We start from the raw sequence: 22217 nt of genomic DNA, 5'->3' as shown, positions 1-22217 counted from the left end.
ACTTCTCACTGCCCACCTGTTAAAATGACTAAAATAAAAATAAGATAATGACTACATCTAGTGTTTTATCCACAGTCTTATACCTTGCTGTATATTGTTCCATTCTTTTTGCTCTGAACTTTGGATTCTTCTTCATTCTTAATTTTTGAATGGTATTTTAATAAACTCTTAGTTTTTGTTGTTTTGTTTTCGGGTAAGTCCAATTACTTCTGTGATGTACTCAGACTCCTAATATCCAAGCCTTGTCTGGTGTCCTATGATTTCCTTTTTCCCTGAATTCTACTAAGGTGTAGACATAAATGATTACCCGCCATTATTCCAGAGGTCACAAGATATGTAACTTTCCCAATTACTCCTGCAGATAACATCACTGTTGTAGAACCTATGCTTGGTATTTTGACATGTCTTTTCAGGTTTTTCTGCATGTCTGACACCCAATGGCTCCACCTCTACCTGCCAATCACTTCTGTAACCTTACCCAGAAGTGACTCAGTGCATAAGAAGAGAATTTCCTACACCTGGATTGCATCCTCAACTAGTCAGCAGCAAGCACCCACTGTCTACCATCCCCTCATCTCCCTCACTCCCCCCAGACCCTCAACCTCCTCAGCATACCCTCACTTCCCCCAAATTATCCTTGAAATACCATAGCCTCCAAATTTTGTGGGAGACTGATTTCAGTAATACTAAAACTCCGATCTCCTCTTCAGCCAGCTCTGCATGAATTAAGCTCTTTCTGTATTGTGATTCCCCTGTCTTAATAAATCAGCTGAATCTAGGCAGTGGGCAAAATGAATCCACTGTCAGGTTACATTACTTACCCCTCCCATATTGTTTCTACTATTATTAACTTCTTGCATTGGTGTGGTACCCTTGGCACCATTGTTGAACCATTATCGATACTGTTGACCTAAAAGGAAGAATCTGAGGCAAAATTAGAGAGTGTATAGGCTGGGAGTGGTGGGTGGCTCACGCCTGTAATCCCAGCACTTTGGGAGGCAGAGGTGGGCAGATCACCTGAGGTCAGGAGTTTGACACCAGCCTGGCTAACATGGTGAAACCACGTCACTACTAAAAATAGAAAAATTAGCCAGGCATGGTGGCATGGACCTATAATCCCAGGTACTTGGGAGACTGAGGCAGGAAAATCACTTGAACCTGGAAGGTGGGGGTTGCAATGAGCCAAGATTGCATCTCTGCTCTCTAGCCTGCCTGGACGACAGAGTGAGAGTCTGTCTAAATACATACATACATACATACATACATACATACATACATACATACATAAAAGTAGAGGGTTTATTTGGGTCATACACTCCAATTAGCAAGAAGATTTTTAAAGTCAAAAAACGGGAACCAGGAATGGGCTGATACAAAATTGTCAGAAATTCTCATTGGTTTACAGAATAACATAGATTAGAGATTGGCTATACATTTGTAAGCTACAGGATATAGGTTATAGTGTCAAGTGTGGAATTATTAGGTTAATTTACAGCTACTTGTGGCAACAGCAAGCAGTTTCAAGAGATAAACAGGTAGGTCAAAGGGAAGAATAGAGTGTGATTGTGGTCTCATTTTAATGTCTCTCTGGGTCTAATAATTAAAGGGACTTGCATTCCTCAGTTCTTGCATTCCTACAAATTCTTTTTCTCCCTCAATACATTATTAACTAATGTGCAGCATTTGCACTAGGGCTCATTCTTTGTTTTGTATCATTTTATGGGTTTGATAAACACTTAGAGTCATGTATCCACCATTACGTTATCATACAGAATATTCAATGCCTAATGAACTACTGTGCTCCACCTATTCATCTCTTCTTCCTCATCGCCTTGCAACACTAATTTTTCATGCTTCTATAATTTTGCCTTTTCCAGAACATCATATAGTTGCAATCATACAGATGTAACCTTATCAGTCTGGCTTCTTTCACTGAGCAATATGCATTTATGTTCTTTTCATGTTATTTTGTGGCTGAAAAGCTCATTACTTTTTATTTTTGAAAAAGACTTCATTTTACTTTGTTAGATTTATACCTAAGTACAGTTAGGCCTTCTGCATCCATGCATTCAACCAACTGCAGATAAAATATATGTATATTTAATTTGATTGGGGAAATCCTGGAACCAATCCCCACAGAAACCAAAGGAGGACTGTATTTCATGTGTTGGTGTTACAGTAAATGGTATTATGTTTCTAATTTCAAATTCTAGTGCTTCATTGCTGGTATATTCAAAGGCAATTGACTTTTTAAATCAACCTCATATCTTCCAACCTTGATATAATCAATTAATATTAGTTCCAGAAGGTTTTTTTGGGTTTTTTTGGTTTGTTTGTTTTTTGTTTTTTGGTGTTTTTTTTTTGAGACGGAATCTTGCTCTGTCCAGGCTGGAGTGCAGTGGCCGGAGCTCAGCTCACTGCAAGCTCCTCCTCTCGGGTTAAAGCCATTCTCCTGCCTCAGCCCCCCAAGTAGCTGGGACTACAGGCGCCCGCCACCTCGCCCAGCTAGTTTTTTTTGTTTGTTTGTTTTTGGTTTTTTTTTTTTTTTTTTTTTTTTTTTTTTTGTATTTTTTTAGTAGAGACGGGGTTTCACTGTGTTAGCCAGAATGGGTTTTTTTTTTTTAGACTTTGGAATTTTTTTTACAGACAATTATATCATTTGCAAATAAAGACAGTTTTATTTGTTTCTTCATAATCTGTATAGATTTTATTTCCATTTCTTATCTTCTTATATTAGCTTGAACTCCCAGTACACTGCTGAATAGGAATCGAAGAAGAGATATCCTTGTCTTGCTCCCAATCTTAGGAGGAAAGTATCTAGCTTCTCCTCATAAATGATGTTAGCTTAGGGTTTTTGTAGATATTATTTACTAAGATAAAAAAGTCCCTCTCTCTTTCTAATTGGCTGAAGATTTCTCATCATGTATTTAGTGTTGGATTTGTCAAGTGCTTTCTCTGCATCACATTTATTTATATAATCATATGATATTTATTCTTTAGCCTGTTGATATGATCAACTACATTAACTGGTTATTCATGTTAACCCAGCCTTGCATACATACCTTGAATAAATTGTACTTGGTCATGGTATATAATTATTTTTATACAGTGTTGGAGTCCATTTGCTGATATTTTGTTGAGGAATTTTGGATATGTATTCATGAGTGATAGTGTTCTATGGTTTTCTTCCTTCAATGTCTTTGTCTAGTTTTCATATTTGTGTAATGCTGGCTTCATAGAATGAGTTAGTGTTTCCTCTGCTTCTATTTTTGGAAAAGATTGGACAGAATTGATACTATTTTCTTCTTGAAATGTCTAGTAGCATTCACTAGTGAAACCATCTGCATCTGGTGACTTCTATTTTGAAATGTTTGTAATTGTTGATTCAATACATTTAATACACACAGGCCAAATTATGTATTTCTCCCTGCTCGAGTTTTGGAAGATTTTTGCTTTCAAGGAGTTGTTCTATTTCATCTAAATTATCAGATCTATGGGAATAGAATTCTTCATAATATTCCTTTATCATTTTCTTCATGTCTGTGGGATCAGTAGTGGTGTGACCCTCTTACATTTCTAATATTAGTAATTTGTGACTTTTCACTCTTTGTTCTTGGTTAGTATAATGAAAAGTTTCACAATTTTACTGATATTTTCAAAGAACCAGCTTTTGGTTTCCTTGTTTTTCACTATAAACTTCTTACTTTTAATTTATGAATATCTGTTCTTTTATTGTTTCTTTTCTGAATATAATTTTCTCTTCTTTTTTTAGTTTCCTAAGATCGAAACTTACATTTTTAATGTTAGATCTTTATTTTTTTCTAATGAAGGCAGTAAATGCATAAACTTCCCTGTAATTACTGCTACTGCTCAGAAATTTTGATATCTTGTGTTTTCATTTTCATTTATTTCAAAATATGTTAAGATTTGAGACTTTTTCTTTGCCCCATGTGTTACTTAGAAGTGTGTTGTTTGATCTCTAAATATTTTAGGATTTTCTAATTATATTACTGTGATTTCTTATTTAATTCCATTATGGTCTAAGAACATACTTTGTACAATTTATACTCTATTCTTTAAAATTTAATAAGGTATGCACCATGTCATTTTAAATTGCCCAGAACTTCTGTTCATTTTCTAATTTTATTGGATGGAATTTAAATCTGCTCCACAAAATTATGTCCCTAAGTATTTTGAAAAGTTGTATGTCCTGAATGTGGAGTAAACCACCAGGCTAGGAGGCATTTTGTAGAAGAGTCTCCAGTGCCCTTAACACAGGCCCTTTGCTGTATATTAAAGCAGGAAGGCCCTTAAAAATGGTAATTGCATTTTTAGGTTACATATGACTCTAAACAAGAATAAATGAAAGTATAAGCATTAAATGAAAAATTTGAGCCTTTTGTGGTTTGGTAAAAGACGGTGCATGGTTGAACATTATATGTGACTTTATTAATAATCATACAGTAGTTTCACTGAAAAAGAATTTGAAAGAATCTGAGATGTGCTAGAAAAGTTGTGCTACAATGTCTTTCTTCCATTTTTATACTTTATCTTGTTCATGCAGGATAGCTTCGAATGACCTTACATTTGTGTAATGACTTTGCTGTATTTTTAATCTTTCTATTTTCCTAGAGATTTTCTTTAGAACATTCCCCTTGAAGGCTGGAAACAATTTGGTTAGGACTAGCGAAAAGGTCTGCAAGCAAGTAGAAGTGCATATTGAGAAAAGGTTAGGGTTATCGGATCCCCTATCTGATACGTGTAACATATGCCTTAGCAATTGGAATATATGGCATAGAACAATGAGTTTTCTGGCCCAACAAAAGAAAGAGGTGTTCATTCACAAGACAGTGTAAGGAATGTCCTCTCCTGCTCCTTTTAGTTATATGAATTGTCTGTGTGGAAGTTGGACTCAGCTGGGGAGAATATCTATGTTGTTATTACACTTGGGGTTTTAAGGTAACAATAAAAGCTATTACATCTGCATCAGAAGAGCTGTGACACTGCCTAAGTCTAATGGCAAGGGGTCTGTTCTTAAATCCCCAGAGGTGGTTTTCAACCTGATGAATTCTGCATCATCCAGCTGTTTGGTTTATTTGTTTATAAATTATCCAGCTCTTCCATACTCTAATAGCAGTAAAAATGCAAATGCTATTTGCCAATTTTCTTGGAAATTGTCTAATGATTTATCTTAAGGTCAGTTTAGTTTCAGGTTAAGTGATTATTATTTACAAAAGGGCTATTTCTAGAAAAAGAGTTGTAAATTAAATTATAGTGAATTTTTATCAGTGATTGTGATGAATATGGCATCTTTGTATACCTGATGATTGACTCTTTTGGGTTGTTTCAGGAAACATTAGCAGGAACTGACTTTCTCATGCTGAGTTATTAAGGATCTTTACTTCTTCCAGATTCCTATATTTTGGACATTTCACTGCTCATTAGATTCTCCACCAAGGATAATGAAGGGGATAGAAATAAGAAGAATTTGGCTGGTGAAAAAGACTGTCACAATGATTGATACATTGACTAACAAAAACTCGCCAAGTATATGAGAATTTTCTTATTTTAATATCTCCTCATGGCTCATAGTTAGCTAAGATCTTATTATGCATACAGGCACTTATTTTGTATTTCAGGAATCTTCATTACAATTCGCAAGTGTTATTTTCTGTGTAAAATGTCATATTATTTGCTTTATTGTAAAGATTTTTATTTTATATGTATGAAGAATTTCAGTTTCTGTGGAGCCTCAATATCTAATGATGCTTGTCATTAGTTCTGGTGCTCTTCCATACTAAAAATAAGTTTGATTGGCATGAACAGTCACTGTATTCTTATCCTAGGATTTTTTCCCATTTAGATAATCAAATTTAAAAATCAATAGTGTGTATTTTAATGAAGAATCTATTTTAAAGTTAATCTTCTAAAAACACCATAGCAGATTCTTAACTTACACCTGAAACATAGACAGAAAAAGTTCGGCAATGTAGCAATCAGACAATCAGTCATTAGATAACTGTTATTTTTCTTTAACTTATTTATGAGGCCACACATAAAAAGGAGCAAAGAATCTTACAGGAACATCCTGTAAAGAGTATCGAAGGAGGTGGGCCTAAGATTTAAACTGATGAATCCTCAAATGATTTTATTAAAATCTAAAGGTTTCATAATCTATAAAGAGGATTTTTTAATTACTAAAAGCACAATAATCATTTCCAGCTGAGGCAAGACATCACCTTCTCTCATACAACTAAGCACAAACTAGTTTGAAGAGACAAAGATTCCAAAAAGTACATGTGTACATGGTTGCGTTTTCTACAAGGGGTCCCAAAAGCCTCCCCTTCTCAGTGCACGAAGAAAACAGCCCCACTTGTCAGTTTGCCAATGATGTGAGACCTCCCTGTTCAATAAGGTAGCTTCATCCTTTCTTTATTCAAACAAGACAAGTTTGCTGGACATGGGAGAAACTGAGATGAAAAAGACTGTACATCTATTTTCCATTTGGTGGAGGGAGCAAGCAAGGCTTAAGAGAAAATGTCAGAAGCCTGTTAAAAGACAGAATCCTATACCTCACCAACGAGCTACTGCAGATAGGCAAAGATGACAGGGACCTGCACTCATTCTAACAGAGAGGACTGTAGGCTGGGGTGCAAGAGGATCTTCAGTCCTACTGTGACCTCCAACTTTTCCTTCTACCTGTGGCTTCTTCCAATCTCATCTCCAGCTCTCTCGTTTGGGATATTTAACTTTTAAGAAACTGCTGGTTTCCATAACAGCTATTCTATTTCACATGGACACCAAGAACACACAGAGTTCTAGTTGTTCCTTATCCTCACCAATATTTGATATTTTAGTATTTTTCATTTCAAGCATTCGAATGAGGGTGTTGTCGCATCACACTGTAGTTTCCATTTGCATTTTTCCAGTGATTCAGTGGCACCAAACAACTTTTCATATGTGCTGTGGGAATTCTTATACAAAGATTTGGTAAAATGTTCAAGTCTTTCATCCATGTTTTACTTGTGTTGTTTTTCTTTTCATAATTAAGTTATAGGTGTTCTTCATATAACCTTAATAAAAGCGAATTGTCAGACACGTTTTAAAAATACGTTTTCCAAATCTGTGGCTTGACTTTCACTATTGTAATATTGTTTTTTGATAAGCAAAATATTTATATTTTAGCTAAGTCCAATTAACTTTTTCTGTTTATTATTAGTGACTCTTGATCTCACCTAAGAAATGTTTTCCAACCCAAAACTTGTGAACATATTTTATTCTAGAATATTTATAGATTTAACTTTTACATTTAGGCCTGTGAACCATCTCAAATTACTTTTTTATATGTGATATGAGAAAATTTCAAATTTTTTCCATATAGTTATCTAGTTTTTCCACCATTATTTACTGAAAATAATCTTTCTCAGATTAAGTTTGACAAAAATCAGCCGATTACATGTGTGGAGATCTAGGCCTAGAATATCTATTTTGTGCTATTGGTATATTTTTTTATCCTAACTCCAACAGCATCATGTCTTACTTATTCTAGTTTTACAATATGTACTAAAATCTGGTACTAAAATCCTCCAATTTTGTGTTTCTCCTTCAAGATTGTGTTGGCTAGTCAAGAGCCACATAATGAAGTTTTCATTTTTAAATAAGTTTCTTCAATCTACATATCAATTTCTGCAGAAAATTCTGCTGTAATTTGTGTTGGAATTGCCTTGAAATTATAGATAAATTTAGGAGAAATGACATCTCAATAAAATCAAGTTTGCCAATCTTTAATTAAATTAACATATTTTTCTGAGTTTTTTTTAACATCTTTAATTTCAAACTATCAAAGAAGTTTTATATTTTGTCATATGGAATTGTTACATGTTTGTTAATATCTTCCTGCACTTTTAATTTTTGCAACTATTATAAATAATAATTTTCTAAATTTGGGTTTCCAGGTTTTGTTTTTTGGGGGCTATTCTATGGATATGCATTGATGTTTTTACATTTACTTTATATCCTTTACATCCAGCAATATTGCTAATTTATCATTTCTAGTAGTTTCTTTATAGATGGCTTTGGTTTACATTTTTGATACATACAATTATGTCATTATAGGAATATAGTTTTATTTTTCCTTTTATTTATATATGCTCTTTCTTTCATCTTGCATTCATTCTTTCTTTCTTTTTTCATCTTTTCCTATTACTTTTTCTAGTACTAGCTAGGACCTGCAGGCCGATATTTTTAGAACATTAACGGTAAAATTGGAACTTTTTTCTTCCCAAATACAGGAGGGAAAATTTTTGTCATCTGTTTTGTCATCATTAAATATAATATTACCTGTATTCCCTGTAGGTTTTCCATAAATGCCTTTGTCATTTTAAGAAAGTTTCTTTCTATTTCTAGTGTGCTAATATCATTTCTATAGATAATTGATTTTTAATTTTAATTGAATAACTTTTCTTAATTGAGATGATTATATTTTCTTTATTATGTGTATTCATAGATGGTGATGATTGATTTATGAATGTTAATCTAATCTTTCTTAGTATAAAACTCATTTAATCATGATTTCAAGTATATTGATCAATTTAATTTGCTAATACTTATAAAGGAATTTTGGAATGATGGTGCATTAGTCAGTTTTCACACTGACTGAAACTGGGTCTTTTATAAACAAAAGATATTTAATTGACTCACTGTTCTGCATGGCTGGAGAGGCCTCAGGAAACTTACAACCATGGCCGAAGGCAAAGGAGAAACAGGCACCCTCTTACATGGTAGCAGGAGAGACAGCGAGCCATAAGGGGAAATCCCAGACACTTATCAAACAACCAGATCTCATGAGAACTTCCCTACTATCAGGAGAATAGCATGTGGGAAACTGTCCTCATGATCCAATCACTTCCTACCAGGTCCCTACCTCAACACATGGGGAGTACAATTTAGATAAGATTTGAGTGGGGACACAGAGGCAAACCGTATCAGATGCATATTGTTTTTTCTTTTTTCCTTTTAACGTCTTTGTGAAGATTGTACTGGTTTATGAAGTGAATGTGAATATATCTTCTCTTCTATTTTCTGAAATACATAAGATTGGCATTTTCTTTTTAAAAAAATTCGTTTTAGGGGTAGCTTCCTATTTATGCTGACATCTTTCCCATCTAATTATTTAGCTGTTCATCTCCAAGTTCATGTACAGGTTTCTAATAGGTATTTAGAATCATTGTTTGATAATTTAAACATCTAGTTCAACTGTGGCTTGGCTCCTATAAGCTCTTTTATTTCTTGAAAATGGGCAATGCTTTCCTACCTTTTTGCTTGTCTAGTACTTTCTGTTATTATATGCTGGACATTATGCATGATACATCATAGACTGTGGATTATGCTATCTTTCTGCTTTGGAGGCATTTGATTACAGGTGGATTGTTTTATTTTCTTCAGCCTTGTTTTCTGTCTTTTTAATGATGAGTTATTTCAGTTTTGCCCTTAGTTCTAGAGCAAAGAACTTGCCAAAGATAGTATAAAGTAGTCAGAATTAGATCTTTATTCTAAATGCATGCCTGTTTGAGGGTTTCAACTGAATGCCTGGCTTAGCTGCTAAGGAGTTTGGACTCTAGTTGAGTCAAAACTTTATCATCTACACAACTTTTCGGGTACTATCTTTGTGGAAATGTCTGCTGAAAAATCTCTGCTGAGCTGTCAGCCCCTCATCCTGCTATTATGCCTTAATGGAATTTCACTTTGCACCCCAAGAATCAGAGGATAACTCCTTTGCAGATTTACAGATAGTGAGGCCTATGGCTACCTTCCCCCTGCTAATATGCTCCACAAATTCCAGCCATGTTAGCAGCCCCCAAACACCAAACTCTTGATTTACTCTACCCAGTGAGAATTCTCCTTCCTACTTTCAAGCATCGGACATTGCCCCAGGCAGAAAGCCATGACAAATAGAATGCTTCCCCTCCACTCCCAAGAGGATCTCAGCCTTACAATGGCTGCTATCCAATAGCTATAAATACTTGCTTCACAGAATTGGTCTAGCTTTATAGTTGCTTAGATAATAAGTTAGGTCTAACACTAGCTTCTTTAATGATACTGGGACTAGAAGTCCTGGCTTTTTCTAGATAGCTTGTATTCATCATTCAAGATAGCAGCTTTAGCTGGGACACTTTTCCCACCTCTGGATGAGAAGTCCCAGTCATAATGCCATCTAATTGTTTATAATTCTACCACTATAGCATCTAACCCATTTTTTTGTGTTTATTTATTTAACTATTTGTCTTCACCAATCGATTGTAATCTGGCGAATGCATTGCCACCTCTATCTACCTAATTAATATACTCGTAGGAGCTTATCAAAATACATGACACACGGTGGGCATTCAACAAATACATCCTAAATAAGTGATTAATTAATATGTTCATTTCAACATTTCCATGTGCCTTTCACAGCAGATGTCTTCATTATTTATTTTTGGTAAAAATAATTAAATAGTCATTTTGTAAATAGTCATGAATATTTATTATACTTCAAATATGTTCCAGGCAGCATGACATTTTCAAGGAAGTATACATGAGGGTTTATTACTTTATTGAGAATAAAGTCTATAGGGGCAGGCAATTTACAGTACAGTGTGATAGAAATCTAAAAAGATGCCAAAGAGTTGGTCAGGTAATGTTATGCTATGCCAATGAGTTCTAATATTAGTATTCACATAACTAATTTTCATAGTCCTGAAATCATCTGACATTTTCTTCCCTTTGAACTATTTATTTTCAGGATGATAAACTTTTTATTCACACACAATAACTATTTTTAGGAATAAGAAGGTCAGAAGCACTAAATTTCTTCATCCCTTTCCTACCACATGTTTAGAATTCACAAACCAGCTTAACAGCTTAATAAAAGATTGAATTCTCCTTCTTCTCCTTCCTCGAAATCTTCTCAAGACGTCTAAAAAGCATTTCCCAGGTTTAATGTCAAAATAGAAACTAGCAATTCAGGGCTGAACTCCTAAGAGTCCTCATTCTCTGTGAGCTCTGGAACCAGGCTCTATTTTGAAAATTATGGAAAATCGAAGTTTCTCTGTAATGATGTTGGTCAAATATCTGACCTGAAATGATTATATAGACAAAATTAATACTGAAGAAAAGAAGTTTCTCATAAAATGAGAAGACATTAAACAATACTCTGATGGTAAGGATTTCACCTAAGAATGTATGGTTTTGATCTCTTGGAACAAAATTGACATTGAACTAAGACATGCCAACCACACAGGAGTGGCATGGGTTTTAGTCACAGTGTCTTGAGTTTAATGAATTACAATAGAAAGCCTGTGTCACTCGGCTCCACAAATTCCACCACCATGAAAAGTTTCCAGGGGTTGGTAGAATATGTTTGTCCTCTTTTGCTTGCAACCCTGGTAAACTGCTCAAGAAGAATTTTCTCATTCCAGATGAGAACAAATAATGCCCTTTCTCTTCTAGACATGTGACTATTTATTCCCCCCAAACCACAGATGCACAGAATAGTGATAAAAGTACAAACTTATATGCTGCCTCCTATTGAAACTTCCAAAGACCAAAAAAGGGGAAAAATGTGAGGGCGCTTAGACAAAAGACTTATTGAAGCTATATAGATTATCTTACATTCAGGCAATATATGATGCTGGTGTTGGGCTGAGGAGGTTAAATATTATTCTGATACACGACGATGCTGGAGTAGGGTTGGAGGTAAGTATTGCACTAATAGTTGCATATTCTCAGAAATCTGGGTCCTTTGAGGTCTGGCCAAAAAAGGAATAGCAGTTCTGTCAGAGGACACAATAATTGCAAGAAGAGTAGCACAGACTAGGTGCATATTCTTATGCCAGAAGACCTTTTCAGACAAGGTCAGCATGTGACAGAAATGGCTTTTAATACAGGACAGTCCGGATTCCCAATTGTGTTGACATGTTGGGCTACCCAAGCACATCACAGGTACAAAGGAATTAGGGTGCTGGGGCTCATTTGGGCTAAATTACTCACAGGTGCTTTTAACAAAAGTGGCAGATTGAACTTACACATTTACCTCTATATCCTCCCTAAATCCCATGAAATGACCAAAAGCACGTGAAATAAACCCAAAAGACAAAAGAATTGAATAGGAGATGACAGCGACCCAATTTTAGACCTGAAAAACAAATGAGCAAGTGGTTTCTCATTGAACAAACCAAACAGAAAAATAAAAACAGAATATGCAAATAAGCAAAAAAAATAAATAAATAAAGCAAGCCAATTCACATTATAGAACACCAAAGTTTAGAATTTGCAGACACTCATGAGTTCTGAAAGTTAGGGTTCCCTTGGGGATGAAAATCACAAGAGCAAAGAATTTTGTGTTTTGAAAACAGGTATTTCCATTGTGTCTAAAACAGTGTTTGGCATATTGTTATACTTGGTAAATATTTGTTGAAGGAATGAATTAATAAATTCAAGTCTTTGTAAAGAACAGCTAGACCTCCACCACTTTATAGGACTGTAAGTTTAATTACTGAAGAGATAGAACAGAAGGGCTCTGGGTTTAGAAACATCAGATACAGCAGAGGATGAGGGTCAAGAAAAAATTTGTGTCTGTACCTTAAAGGATGAGAACCAGTCCTCTCTGTTTGCCCCTGAGAATGCTACAGGTTTATTCTCTGGGAAAACAGTTTTAAGAGAAGAGATCTACAGATTCTGACAGAAATTCCTAAATAAGCTGCACAGACAAACCTACCCATAATGAATCTCAACAAACATATTTTCCTCTCTCTTTTTCTTACACCCCCCCCCCCTTTAAACAAGTTTAGTGACTCACTATTAAAGTCATGGATTACTACACATTTGAGAAAAGTCCCTAAAATGACAGAGATCAATTAAAAAACAAACAAACAAACAAACAACAAAAAAAAAAAAAGACAGGAAAAATAGGAAAGAAACTTGGAAAATAGAGACAGTGTGGAAGGCTGAATACAATTAGCAGGGGAAAAATAACCCATCCATGTTATGCTCAGAGAGATAATTGAGGTTGCTGTTTCCACAAAAGAAGAGATGATTACACAAAAGGCAACATTTAGAAAAAAAAAAAAAAAAGGAGTGCTCTTGAAACAAAATACAAACATGGCAAAGGAAAATAAAAATTCAATAGAAGTTTTAGAAAATTGACCAAATCTCAAAAGACGACCCAAAATACAGAAAGGAAAGGAAAGGAAAGGAAAGGAAAGAAAGGAAAGGAAAGGAGAAAGGAGAAGGAGAAAGGAGAGGAAGAGAGAAAGGAGATGAGAAAAGGAGAAAAAAAAGGAGAAAGAGAAAGGAGAAAGGAGAGGAGAAAGAGAAAGAGAGAAAGGAGAAAGGAGAAAGGAGAAAGGAGAAAGGAGAAGGAAAAGAAGAGAAAGGGAAAGGGGAAGGAAGGAAGGAAAGGAAAGGAGGAAAGGAAAGGAAAGGAAAGAAAGGAAAGGAAAGGAAGGAAGGAAGGAAGGAAAGGAAAGAAAGGAAAGGGAAAGGAAAGGAAAAGGAAAGGGAAGGAAAGGGAACGGGAAAGAAAGGACGGGATGGAGGGAGGGAAGGAAGGCAGGAAGGAAGAGAAAAATAAAGAGAAAGAAAGAAAAGGAAGGAACGAACGAAGGAAAGAACGGAGGAAAGGAGTGAGGAAAGGAAGGAAGGAAGGAAGGAAGGAAGAAGGAAGAAGGAAGGAAGGTAAGGAAGGAAGGAAGGAAGGCAGGAAGGCAGGAAAGGAAAGAAGAAGAAAGAAAGAAAGAAAAGAAAGAAAGAAAGAAAGAAGGAAGAGAAGAAGCGAAAGAGAAACGAAGAGAGAAGAAAGGAAGAGAAAGGAAGGAAGGAAGGAAAAAAGGAAGGAAGGAAGGAAAAAAGGAAGGAAGGAGGAAGGAGGAAGGAGAGGAAGGCAGGAAGGAAGGAAGGAAAGAAGGAAAGAAAGAAAGAAAGAAAAAAGAAGAAAGAAAGAAAGAAAGAGAGAGAAAGAGAACGAAAGAGAAAGAAAGAAAGAGAAAGGAAGGAAGGAAGGAAAAAAGGAAGGAAGGAAGGAAAAAAGGAAGGAAGGAAGGAAGGAAGGAAGGAAGGAAGGAAGGAAGGAAGGAAGGAAGGAAGGAAAAAAAGAAAAGGGAAAAGGAAAAGGAAGAAAGGAAGGAAGGAAGAGAAAGAGAAAGGGAAAGGGAAAGCAAAAGGAAAGAAGGAAAGGAAGGAAGGAAGAGAAAGAGAAAGGGAAAGGGAAAGCAAAAGGAAAGAAGGAAAGGAAGGAAGGAGAAAGAAAAGAAAGAAAGAAGAAAAAAGAAAGCAAGGAAAAAATGAAAGAAGGAAGGAAGGAAGAAAAAAGAGAGGAAGGAACTGATGTGTTTGAATACATAGAAAATTTTCAAATGTTTGAGAATTTAGAATTACTGATAGGTAGATAGAAACCTAAGCAAAAGTTAAAAAGAGATAATTATTAACTCCAGGAAAAGCAAGAAATAAAATACTCTTTTCTACATAGTGTAAATCCAGATGTTCTCAAGTCATAAAAAGTCCCATCTGCAGATAATATTTACATGATCATAAGGGTGCACACACTGAATATTGATCAAGCCACATATGATATAACTCTATCGATTATATTAGAGAATATGTGCCTGTGTGTTTGGAAAGAGGACTGAGAGATGCTTCCCGAGTCTTCATTTTTCACAATAGAAAAGAAATAGATATTTCATAAAATTGACTAAATATAAAATTTGCCCACAAGCATCCTACATAGAAATAAGAAAGTATATAATCTAGAAAACTTTTTAAAATGATAAAAAAAAATCTCCTCTGAGGAATGGGAGTTTGTGTGACTTGCAAAGTATAGTAAAAGGACTACTTATTTTGGCTATGAGCCTTGCAGAATTATTCGATTAGTGATACTCCATGCAAGTATTTCTTTGATAAAAACAAACCCAAACTTAAATAACTCGCTAATTCTTTTGCAATGAATCCTAAAAATGACATTTATTAAATATATCTGTTGTCTAAATTCATCATCTTTTTGTACTAGCCAACCTTACTTCAATGGCCTTAGGGGAAGTCTTAGAGGCACCTGAACAAGACACGGCTATCAGATAGCCTTTTTAATACATAATTTTCAGTAAAATGACAAATCCATAACAAACTGTTTAATATGCTCCCACATGTGAGAGAAAAAACTGATACATTACACACACAAACACGTGCGTGCTTGCTTGCAGGCACACAGACACTTGTTTATATACTCATAGAAATATTTTAGAAATAACAGCAAGAACTTATAAGCCTGATCAATTTCTCAAGTTAGACTTAGATCCTAGCGTTCAGGGAGACATACTATATTACATAACTTTATTACAGTTTGGATTTGTTGTTTAATGTGTGCATATATTAGCTTTTTAATCTAAACAAGTCTCTACTTTTAAAAATTAAGTTTATAGAAAGTTGGAGAGAAAAAATAATGTAATGCACACAAGATATACAATCACTTCTATTTTTCTTTCTCTCTTATTTATCTATTGAATACATTTCAGTACAATTGTCCTCTATTACAGATTATTTTTGAAGAATGCATTTGTGACTAATGTACAAAATAGCAAATCTGAAGAAAAAATTAAATTCATCAATGTGGGTGCATTTTTTCCTTCTCTCCCTTCTTAATTCCATGAAAACATGTTTGGCAAATTTGTTTACAATATGTAACTTTATATTCACTATTTGAAATTCCATGTTTCTGTGGATTCTATCTCATAGGATCTATGTAATGTTATATTATGTTCATACACAATGTCTCTTGTAACCATTTCCCTACTACAATTTGACTTTTTCAAACTAATATTCTCAATTTTTTAGCCTTGCGTAGTTTGAGTTCTGTTTTCTGTCAGCTTACCAGTAGGTGATGCTGAGTAGTAGCTATAAATAATCCCATTTTAGAATACGTGCTCCACTAACATCCTTCCTCTAGAGTGACAGCACTGAGCCAAATCAGGAAGTGGTTTAAATTGGTTTTCTGGTAGTGGGATGGGTTTCCTCTATTTCATTCATATTCTCTCATATTCTTCCTCTTCTGAGTAATTCCAAATATGGTTTCAAGATGACTGCCTGCATATTGCCTGTGGTTCTGACAAAGAGAAGTTACAATGCTCCAGAAAGTATCTCACTTCTTGACAAAGCATGTGCCATAGGCTTAACCACAATCTTCTGCTGCAGTCAATCACTGCAAACTTTCAACTGTCATTCACTAAGCTTTGTGACATGCCCTGTCCTGAGTCTTTCCCATGGACTGTTCCAAAATAGTTCTCACAACACTATCAGATCCATCTTATTATACAACTGTATAGATGAGGAAACCAAGACCTAGGCAGTGAAGTGACCCTTTCTACTTCCTACAACAAATATACTTAATGGAAGCAGTCTACACTTGAGCCAGAGAAACATAGGTTATGTTCTGATTCCTTCATCAACTAATTGTTTATCTCCAGCAAGGGATTTAACATCACCAAACATCTGTTTACTGATTTGTAAAATAGGAATAATAATGTGTAACCCCCAAAGCTGTCTTGATATTACATGGGAATACATATGAATGGCCTTTAACACAGTGAGTCATAAGTTCACTATTAAAACATTCCAAATGCAAAGGAAAAACAACAACAAAAACTAATTTCTTCCTCTTATCCCTTCCTGACTCAAGTGCTTTCTCAACTCCCACACCTTTCTCCTCCCTTCCAATTTAAGAACCAGAGATTTTTTTCCCCCTCTACCACCCTCAAATTTTCTGTTCCTTTAATTTGCAGTAGAGCATACTCTCATTCACTTTGCATTAATTGCCACTTTCCAGGAGAAAGAAGAGGCAATAATTTAAATCACAATTTCCTGATGCTAAACAAGTGTACCATGTCTTCCTACAATTAGAGCTTGAGGGAAGCAATGTGTCCTGGATGTAGACCAACCCTGTCAATCTAGGCTGATGTTCTATCTCTCTTAGTGATTAAAACCACCTTTGCAGATTATGACAGTGAGAGGAATCTAACATGGCTGACTTCATCTTGTGTCTAGCCTCATAGGCTGGCTCTCCTGATGCATTCCTGGGTATGGGCCAAGTTAACCATGGAGGAACTTATTTTATGGTTTACTTCTGAAGCACGAATGACAGCATTGCTTCCTTAAAACTAACATTCTTTTTACTCAGGGACTGAAAATTTATGAAAGGCCATGAGATTAGGATTATAGGAGGGGCTGGAACTCTGCTAAAATGTAAGCATAATTTCTTTAATGCCTTAGTGCTTAGAAATCACGTGACCAGAGGTCACAAGATTTATGACTTCGCCAATTGCTCCTATAGATAACATCACTGTCTTAGAACCTAAGATTGGTCTTTTGAGAAGTTTTTCATGCTTTTTTTGCATTCTGGCAACGACCGACCCCACCTGAATCCATGACTCATGACTGAACTGGTCCTGTGGGCCCCACCCAGAGGCAGACTTAGTGCACGAGAACCATTTTCCTTACCTCTATGATTTCATCCCCAACCAATCAGTAGTACCCATTCTCTAGCCCCCTGCCCACCAAATTATCCATTAAAACTCTATCTTCAGACTTCTTGGAGATACTGATTTGAATAATAACTCCCCCATCTTCTCTGTGGTTAGCCTAGTGTTAATTAAACTCTTTCCTTACTGCAAGACCATGGTCTTAGTAAATTGGTTTTGTCTGTGCAGTGGGCAGCAAAAACCTGTCAGGCAATTACACTATTTCATGGTAAAGAGTCACTGTATTAGTCTATTCTCACACTGCTAATAAAGACATACCCAAGCCTGGGTAATTTATAAAGGAAAGAGGTTTAATTGACTCACAGTGTAGCATGACTGGGAAGGCCTCAGGAAACTTACAGTCATGATGGAAGGGAAAGCAAACGCTTCCTTCTTCACATGGTCATAGTAAGAAGTGCCAAGCAAAAGGGGGAAAAGCTCCTCATAAAACCATCAGATCTCATGAAAACTCACTCACTATTAGGAAAACAACATGAGGGGAACCACCCCTGTGATTAAATTACCTCCCATCAGGTCTTTCCCTGGGGGGATCATGGAAACAATTCAAGATGAGATTTGGGTAGGGACACAGCCAAACTATATCTGTTACCTATTTCCTTTTGCTTTTATTGTTTTTGTAGGTAGAAAAGGGGTAATGCTCGCAACTGTTTCTTTTTACAGTAATTGCGCCTATGTGATATAAATATTATATATATTATATATAATATATATTGTATGTAATATATAATATATATATTATATTATCTACATAATTATTATATATCATATATTATATAGAATATATTATTATATATAATACATATTATTGTATATTATTCTTATATATTATATATAACACTATCATATATATACATGATAGTAGAAGGCTCACTGCCATCATTTATCATACCTTTTTTCTCAACAGTGGAGCATGTCAGTGCAGTGTAGGTTAATCTTCTCAAAATGCATAATCAGGGTAAGTTGCCATTATCTCAACTCATTTACTTTCTGGAGTCTACTTTTGAAATATCTGTTTAAAACAGCTATGTACAGCTTGCAGTTAGTCAATTTATTGGCAAATAAGCACTTTACAGTAAGGTGTTTTACCCCTGCACTGTAAAGAAAAAGGAGGTGTTTTATTTTTCACTTTCTTCTCTAAATCCTCATAAACCATTACCTAGCTATTGCCTTATATACCATTTTAATGGGCTATGAGAAGAACCTTGTGTTTTAAGAAAAAAATTTAGTACATTAAATTTGAAAACTGTGGACTGGCTATTGGTACTTTGGCTTGCTCATCTGTGACTATTCGCAGCTAAAACATGGACCACTTGTCATCAAGATACTAAATAGTTGAAAGTGGAAAATATTAATGCTATATAAAAATGGCCAATGTTTTTACAAAATTAACAATCTTCCTTTTAGAATTGGTACAATCTTTCCAGAGTGAAAAACTGCAGGTTTTGGCAGGCAAAATGTTTAGAGTCACACATGATTTCTGCTATGTTTGACAACCTCACCAAGTAGGATGCTGCAAACCTCTAAGTTTGAGGCCTCCAGGGTTACTGGTTAGGTCGAATAAGACAACATAGAACAAACTAGATTAGACTGATTCAGCAGAATAGATTTAACTCAGAAGGCAATCTTGGAAGCTACTGAGTGATGAAGTAGCTCTCATAGTTGAGTGAATTATTCTCTAATAAATATTTGGTTTATGTGAGTTTAAGACATCTACTGGTGGCTCCTGGACTGTGCAATGCAATAAATCTGACCTGGTCATGCTGTTGCCACTTTGGCAAATGCATTGTCCAACATAAGCTAGGGTGGTATAGTGGGAAATTCATGAAGCTAACACTCTAAACCTGCTGGTTGATTATTCCTGTTATTTGGTATGCTGTTAGCCTTGTCTTTATTGCAATAAGGCAAATCATGTGCATTGTGTTGGTCCAAGTAACTGACAACTAGGAAAACTAAGTAGCCTATCAATAGTGAGACAAGCACTGGGGTTTGTCTTATACACCCACTGTACCCTGGATTTTGCCATTTAGTGGTATTGTGAATTTTATTTGATCATTTATCGGATACACCCACTTCAGAGTAGATTAAGGGATATGCAGTAGCTTTGTGAAAAAGCTATGACCCAGAAGACCAATAGGAAATAGTAAACACAATGGTTAAGAGCTCAAGTTTTAGAAAAACAACATCTCAATTTGTTAGAGAAGAATGATTCACTCTCTTATTGTGTAATCCTAGGAAAGTTATTTAACTTCTCTGTGCCTATGCTTTCTCATCTGTGAAATGGAAAGTATAATCATTGATATCTCATTGGATTGTTTTGATATGAATTAAAATTTAAAGCACATTGTTTGGAACATAACAACTCTTTAGAAATATTAGCTATTATAACCTGGCTGAATCAAATATATTCCTATACAGGTGGAGGCCCAGGGATCTATGAAACACCACCATCAATATCCACACAGTGACATTTCTGAGATGATTGTATTCTTTCTCATACACCACCCACATTTTCCTATGGTCTTTACAAGGAGAAAAACACTTTACTAGGAATTCTACTAGGAGTTTTAAAACACTTTACTAGGAGTTCTACTTATTGCCAGTGCTATTCCAGGACCCTCATGCTCTATGTCTTTTTCTGAATTCAATGCAAATTATCTCCCAAAATACTTATCCACAAAAAATATGTTCTAAAAAAAAATGCTAAAACCCTATTTTATATAGTTGACAATTTAATATACATAAAATTTTTTAAATCTACAGAAAAATTCATAGAATTAATAGGTGTGTTTATGAAGATCATTGGATAATTTGTTTCTATTTGTTAGATATAATTAGAAAATAAAATTTTAAAAGTCATAATTTACAATAGCATCAAAATATCAGATACCGAGGGGCGGAGCAAGATGGCCGAATAGGAACCGCTCCAGTCTCCAACTCCCAGCGCGAGCGACACAGAAGAACGGTGATTTCTGCATTTTCAACTGAGGTACTGGGGTCATCTCACTAGGGAGTGCCAGACAATCGGTGCTGGTCAGCTGCTGCAGCCTGACCTGCGAGAGCTGAAGCAGGGCGAGGCATCGCCTCACCTGGAAGCGCAAGGGGGAAGGGGATCCGTTTTCCTAGCCAGGGGAACTGAGACACACAACACCTGGAAAATCGGGTAACTCCCACCCCAATACTGCGCTGTAAGCATACAGGCACACCAGAATATATCCCACACCTGGCCGGGAGGGTCTCACGCCCACGAAGCCTCCCTCACTGCTAACACAGCAGTCTGCCGCGATCTATCCGCAAGGCAGCAGCGAGGCTGGGGGAGGGGCGCCCGCCATTGCTGAGGCTTAAGTAGGTAAACAAAGCCGCTGGGAAGCTCGAACTGGGTGGAGCTCACAGCAGCTCAAGGAAGCCTGCCTGTCTCTGTAGTCTCCACCTCTGGGGACAGCGCACAGCTGAAGACCAACAGGGGAAGTAGCAGGAGCCGGTGCAGACGCGAACGACTCTGTCTGACAGCTTTGGGGAGAGCCGTGGATCTCCCAACGCGGAGGTTGAGATCTGAGAACGGACAGACTGCCTGCTCAGGTGTGTCCCTGACCCCTGAGTAGCCTAGCTGGGAGAAATCCCCCACTAGGGGCAGTCTGACACCCCACACCTCACAGGGTGGAGTACACCCCTGAGAGGAAACTTCCAAAGGAAGAATCAGACAGGTACACTCGCTGTTCAGCAATATTCTATCTTTGGCAACCTCTGCTGCTGATACCCAGGCAAACAGGGTCTGGAGTGGACCTCAAGCAATCTCCAACAGACCAACAGACAGTCCTTCTGACTGTCAGAAGGAAAACTATCAAACAGGAAGGACACCTATACCAAAACCGCATCAGTACGTCACCACCATCAAAGACCAGAGACAGATAAAACCACAAAGATGGGGAAGAAGCAGGGCAGAAAAGCTGGAAATTCAAAAAATAAGAGCGCATCTCCCCCTGCAAAGGAGCGCAGCCCATCGCCAGCAACGGATCAAAGCTGGTCAGAGAATGACTTGGACGAGAGGAGGGAAGAAGGCTTCAGTCCATCAAACTTATCAGAGCTAAAGGAGGAATTACGTACCCAGCGCAAAGAAACTAAAAATCTTGAAAAAAGAGTGGAAGAATTGACAGCTAGACTCATTAATGCAGAGAAGATCATAAACGAAATGACAGAGATGAAAACCATGACACGAGAAATACGTGACAAATGCACAAGCTTCAGTAACCGACTCGATCAACTGGAAGAAAGAGTATCAGCGATTGAAGATCAAATGAATGAAATGAAGCGAGAAGAGAAACCAAAAGAAAAAAGAAGAAAAAGAAATGAGCAAAGCCTGCAAGAAGTATGGGATTACGTAAAAAGACCAAATCTACGCCTGATTGGGGTGCCTGAAAGTGAGGGGGAAAATGGAACCAAGTTGGAAAACACTCTTCAGGAAATCATCCAGGAGAACTTCCCCAACCTAGTAGGGCAGGCCAACATTCAAATTCAGGAAATACAGAGAACACCACAAAGATACTCCTCCAGAAGAGCAACTCCAAGACACATAATTGCCAGATTCACCAAAGTTGAAATGAAGGAAAAAATCTTAAGGGCAGCCAGAGAGAAAGGTCGGGTTACCCACAAAGGGAA

General features: G+C 36.4%; 1 non-coding gene across 1 annotated transcript; it reads left to right on the top strand.

Annotated features, from left to right (window-relative positions):
* Positions 1 to 11089: 11089 nt before the first annotated feature.
* On the top strand, positions 11090 to 11154 carry LOC115894450. Its single transcript, XR_004054568.1, has one exon. It is a non-coding gene; the product is annotated as a small nucleolar RNA SNORD78 (small nucleolar RNA).
* The last annotated feature ends 11063 nt before the right edge of the window (positions 11155 to 22217 follow it).

This window comes from Rhinopithecus roxellana, chromosome 17 (assembly GCF_007565055.1).
Source record: "Rhinopithecus roxellana isolate Shanxi Qingling chromosome 17, ASM756505v1, whole genome shotgun sequence".
In the NCBI taxonomy this organism is placed as follows: Eukaryota; Metazoa; Chordata; class Mammalia; order Primates; family Cercopithecidae; genus Rhinopithecus; species Rhinopithecus roxellana.
The sequence above is the reverse complement of the archived record's forward strand: the minus strand, read 5'-3'. Positions and strand labels throughout refer to the sequence as shown.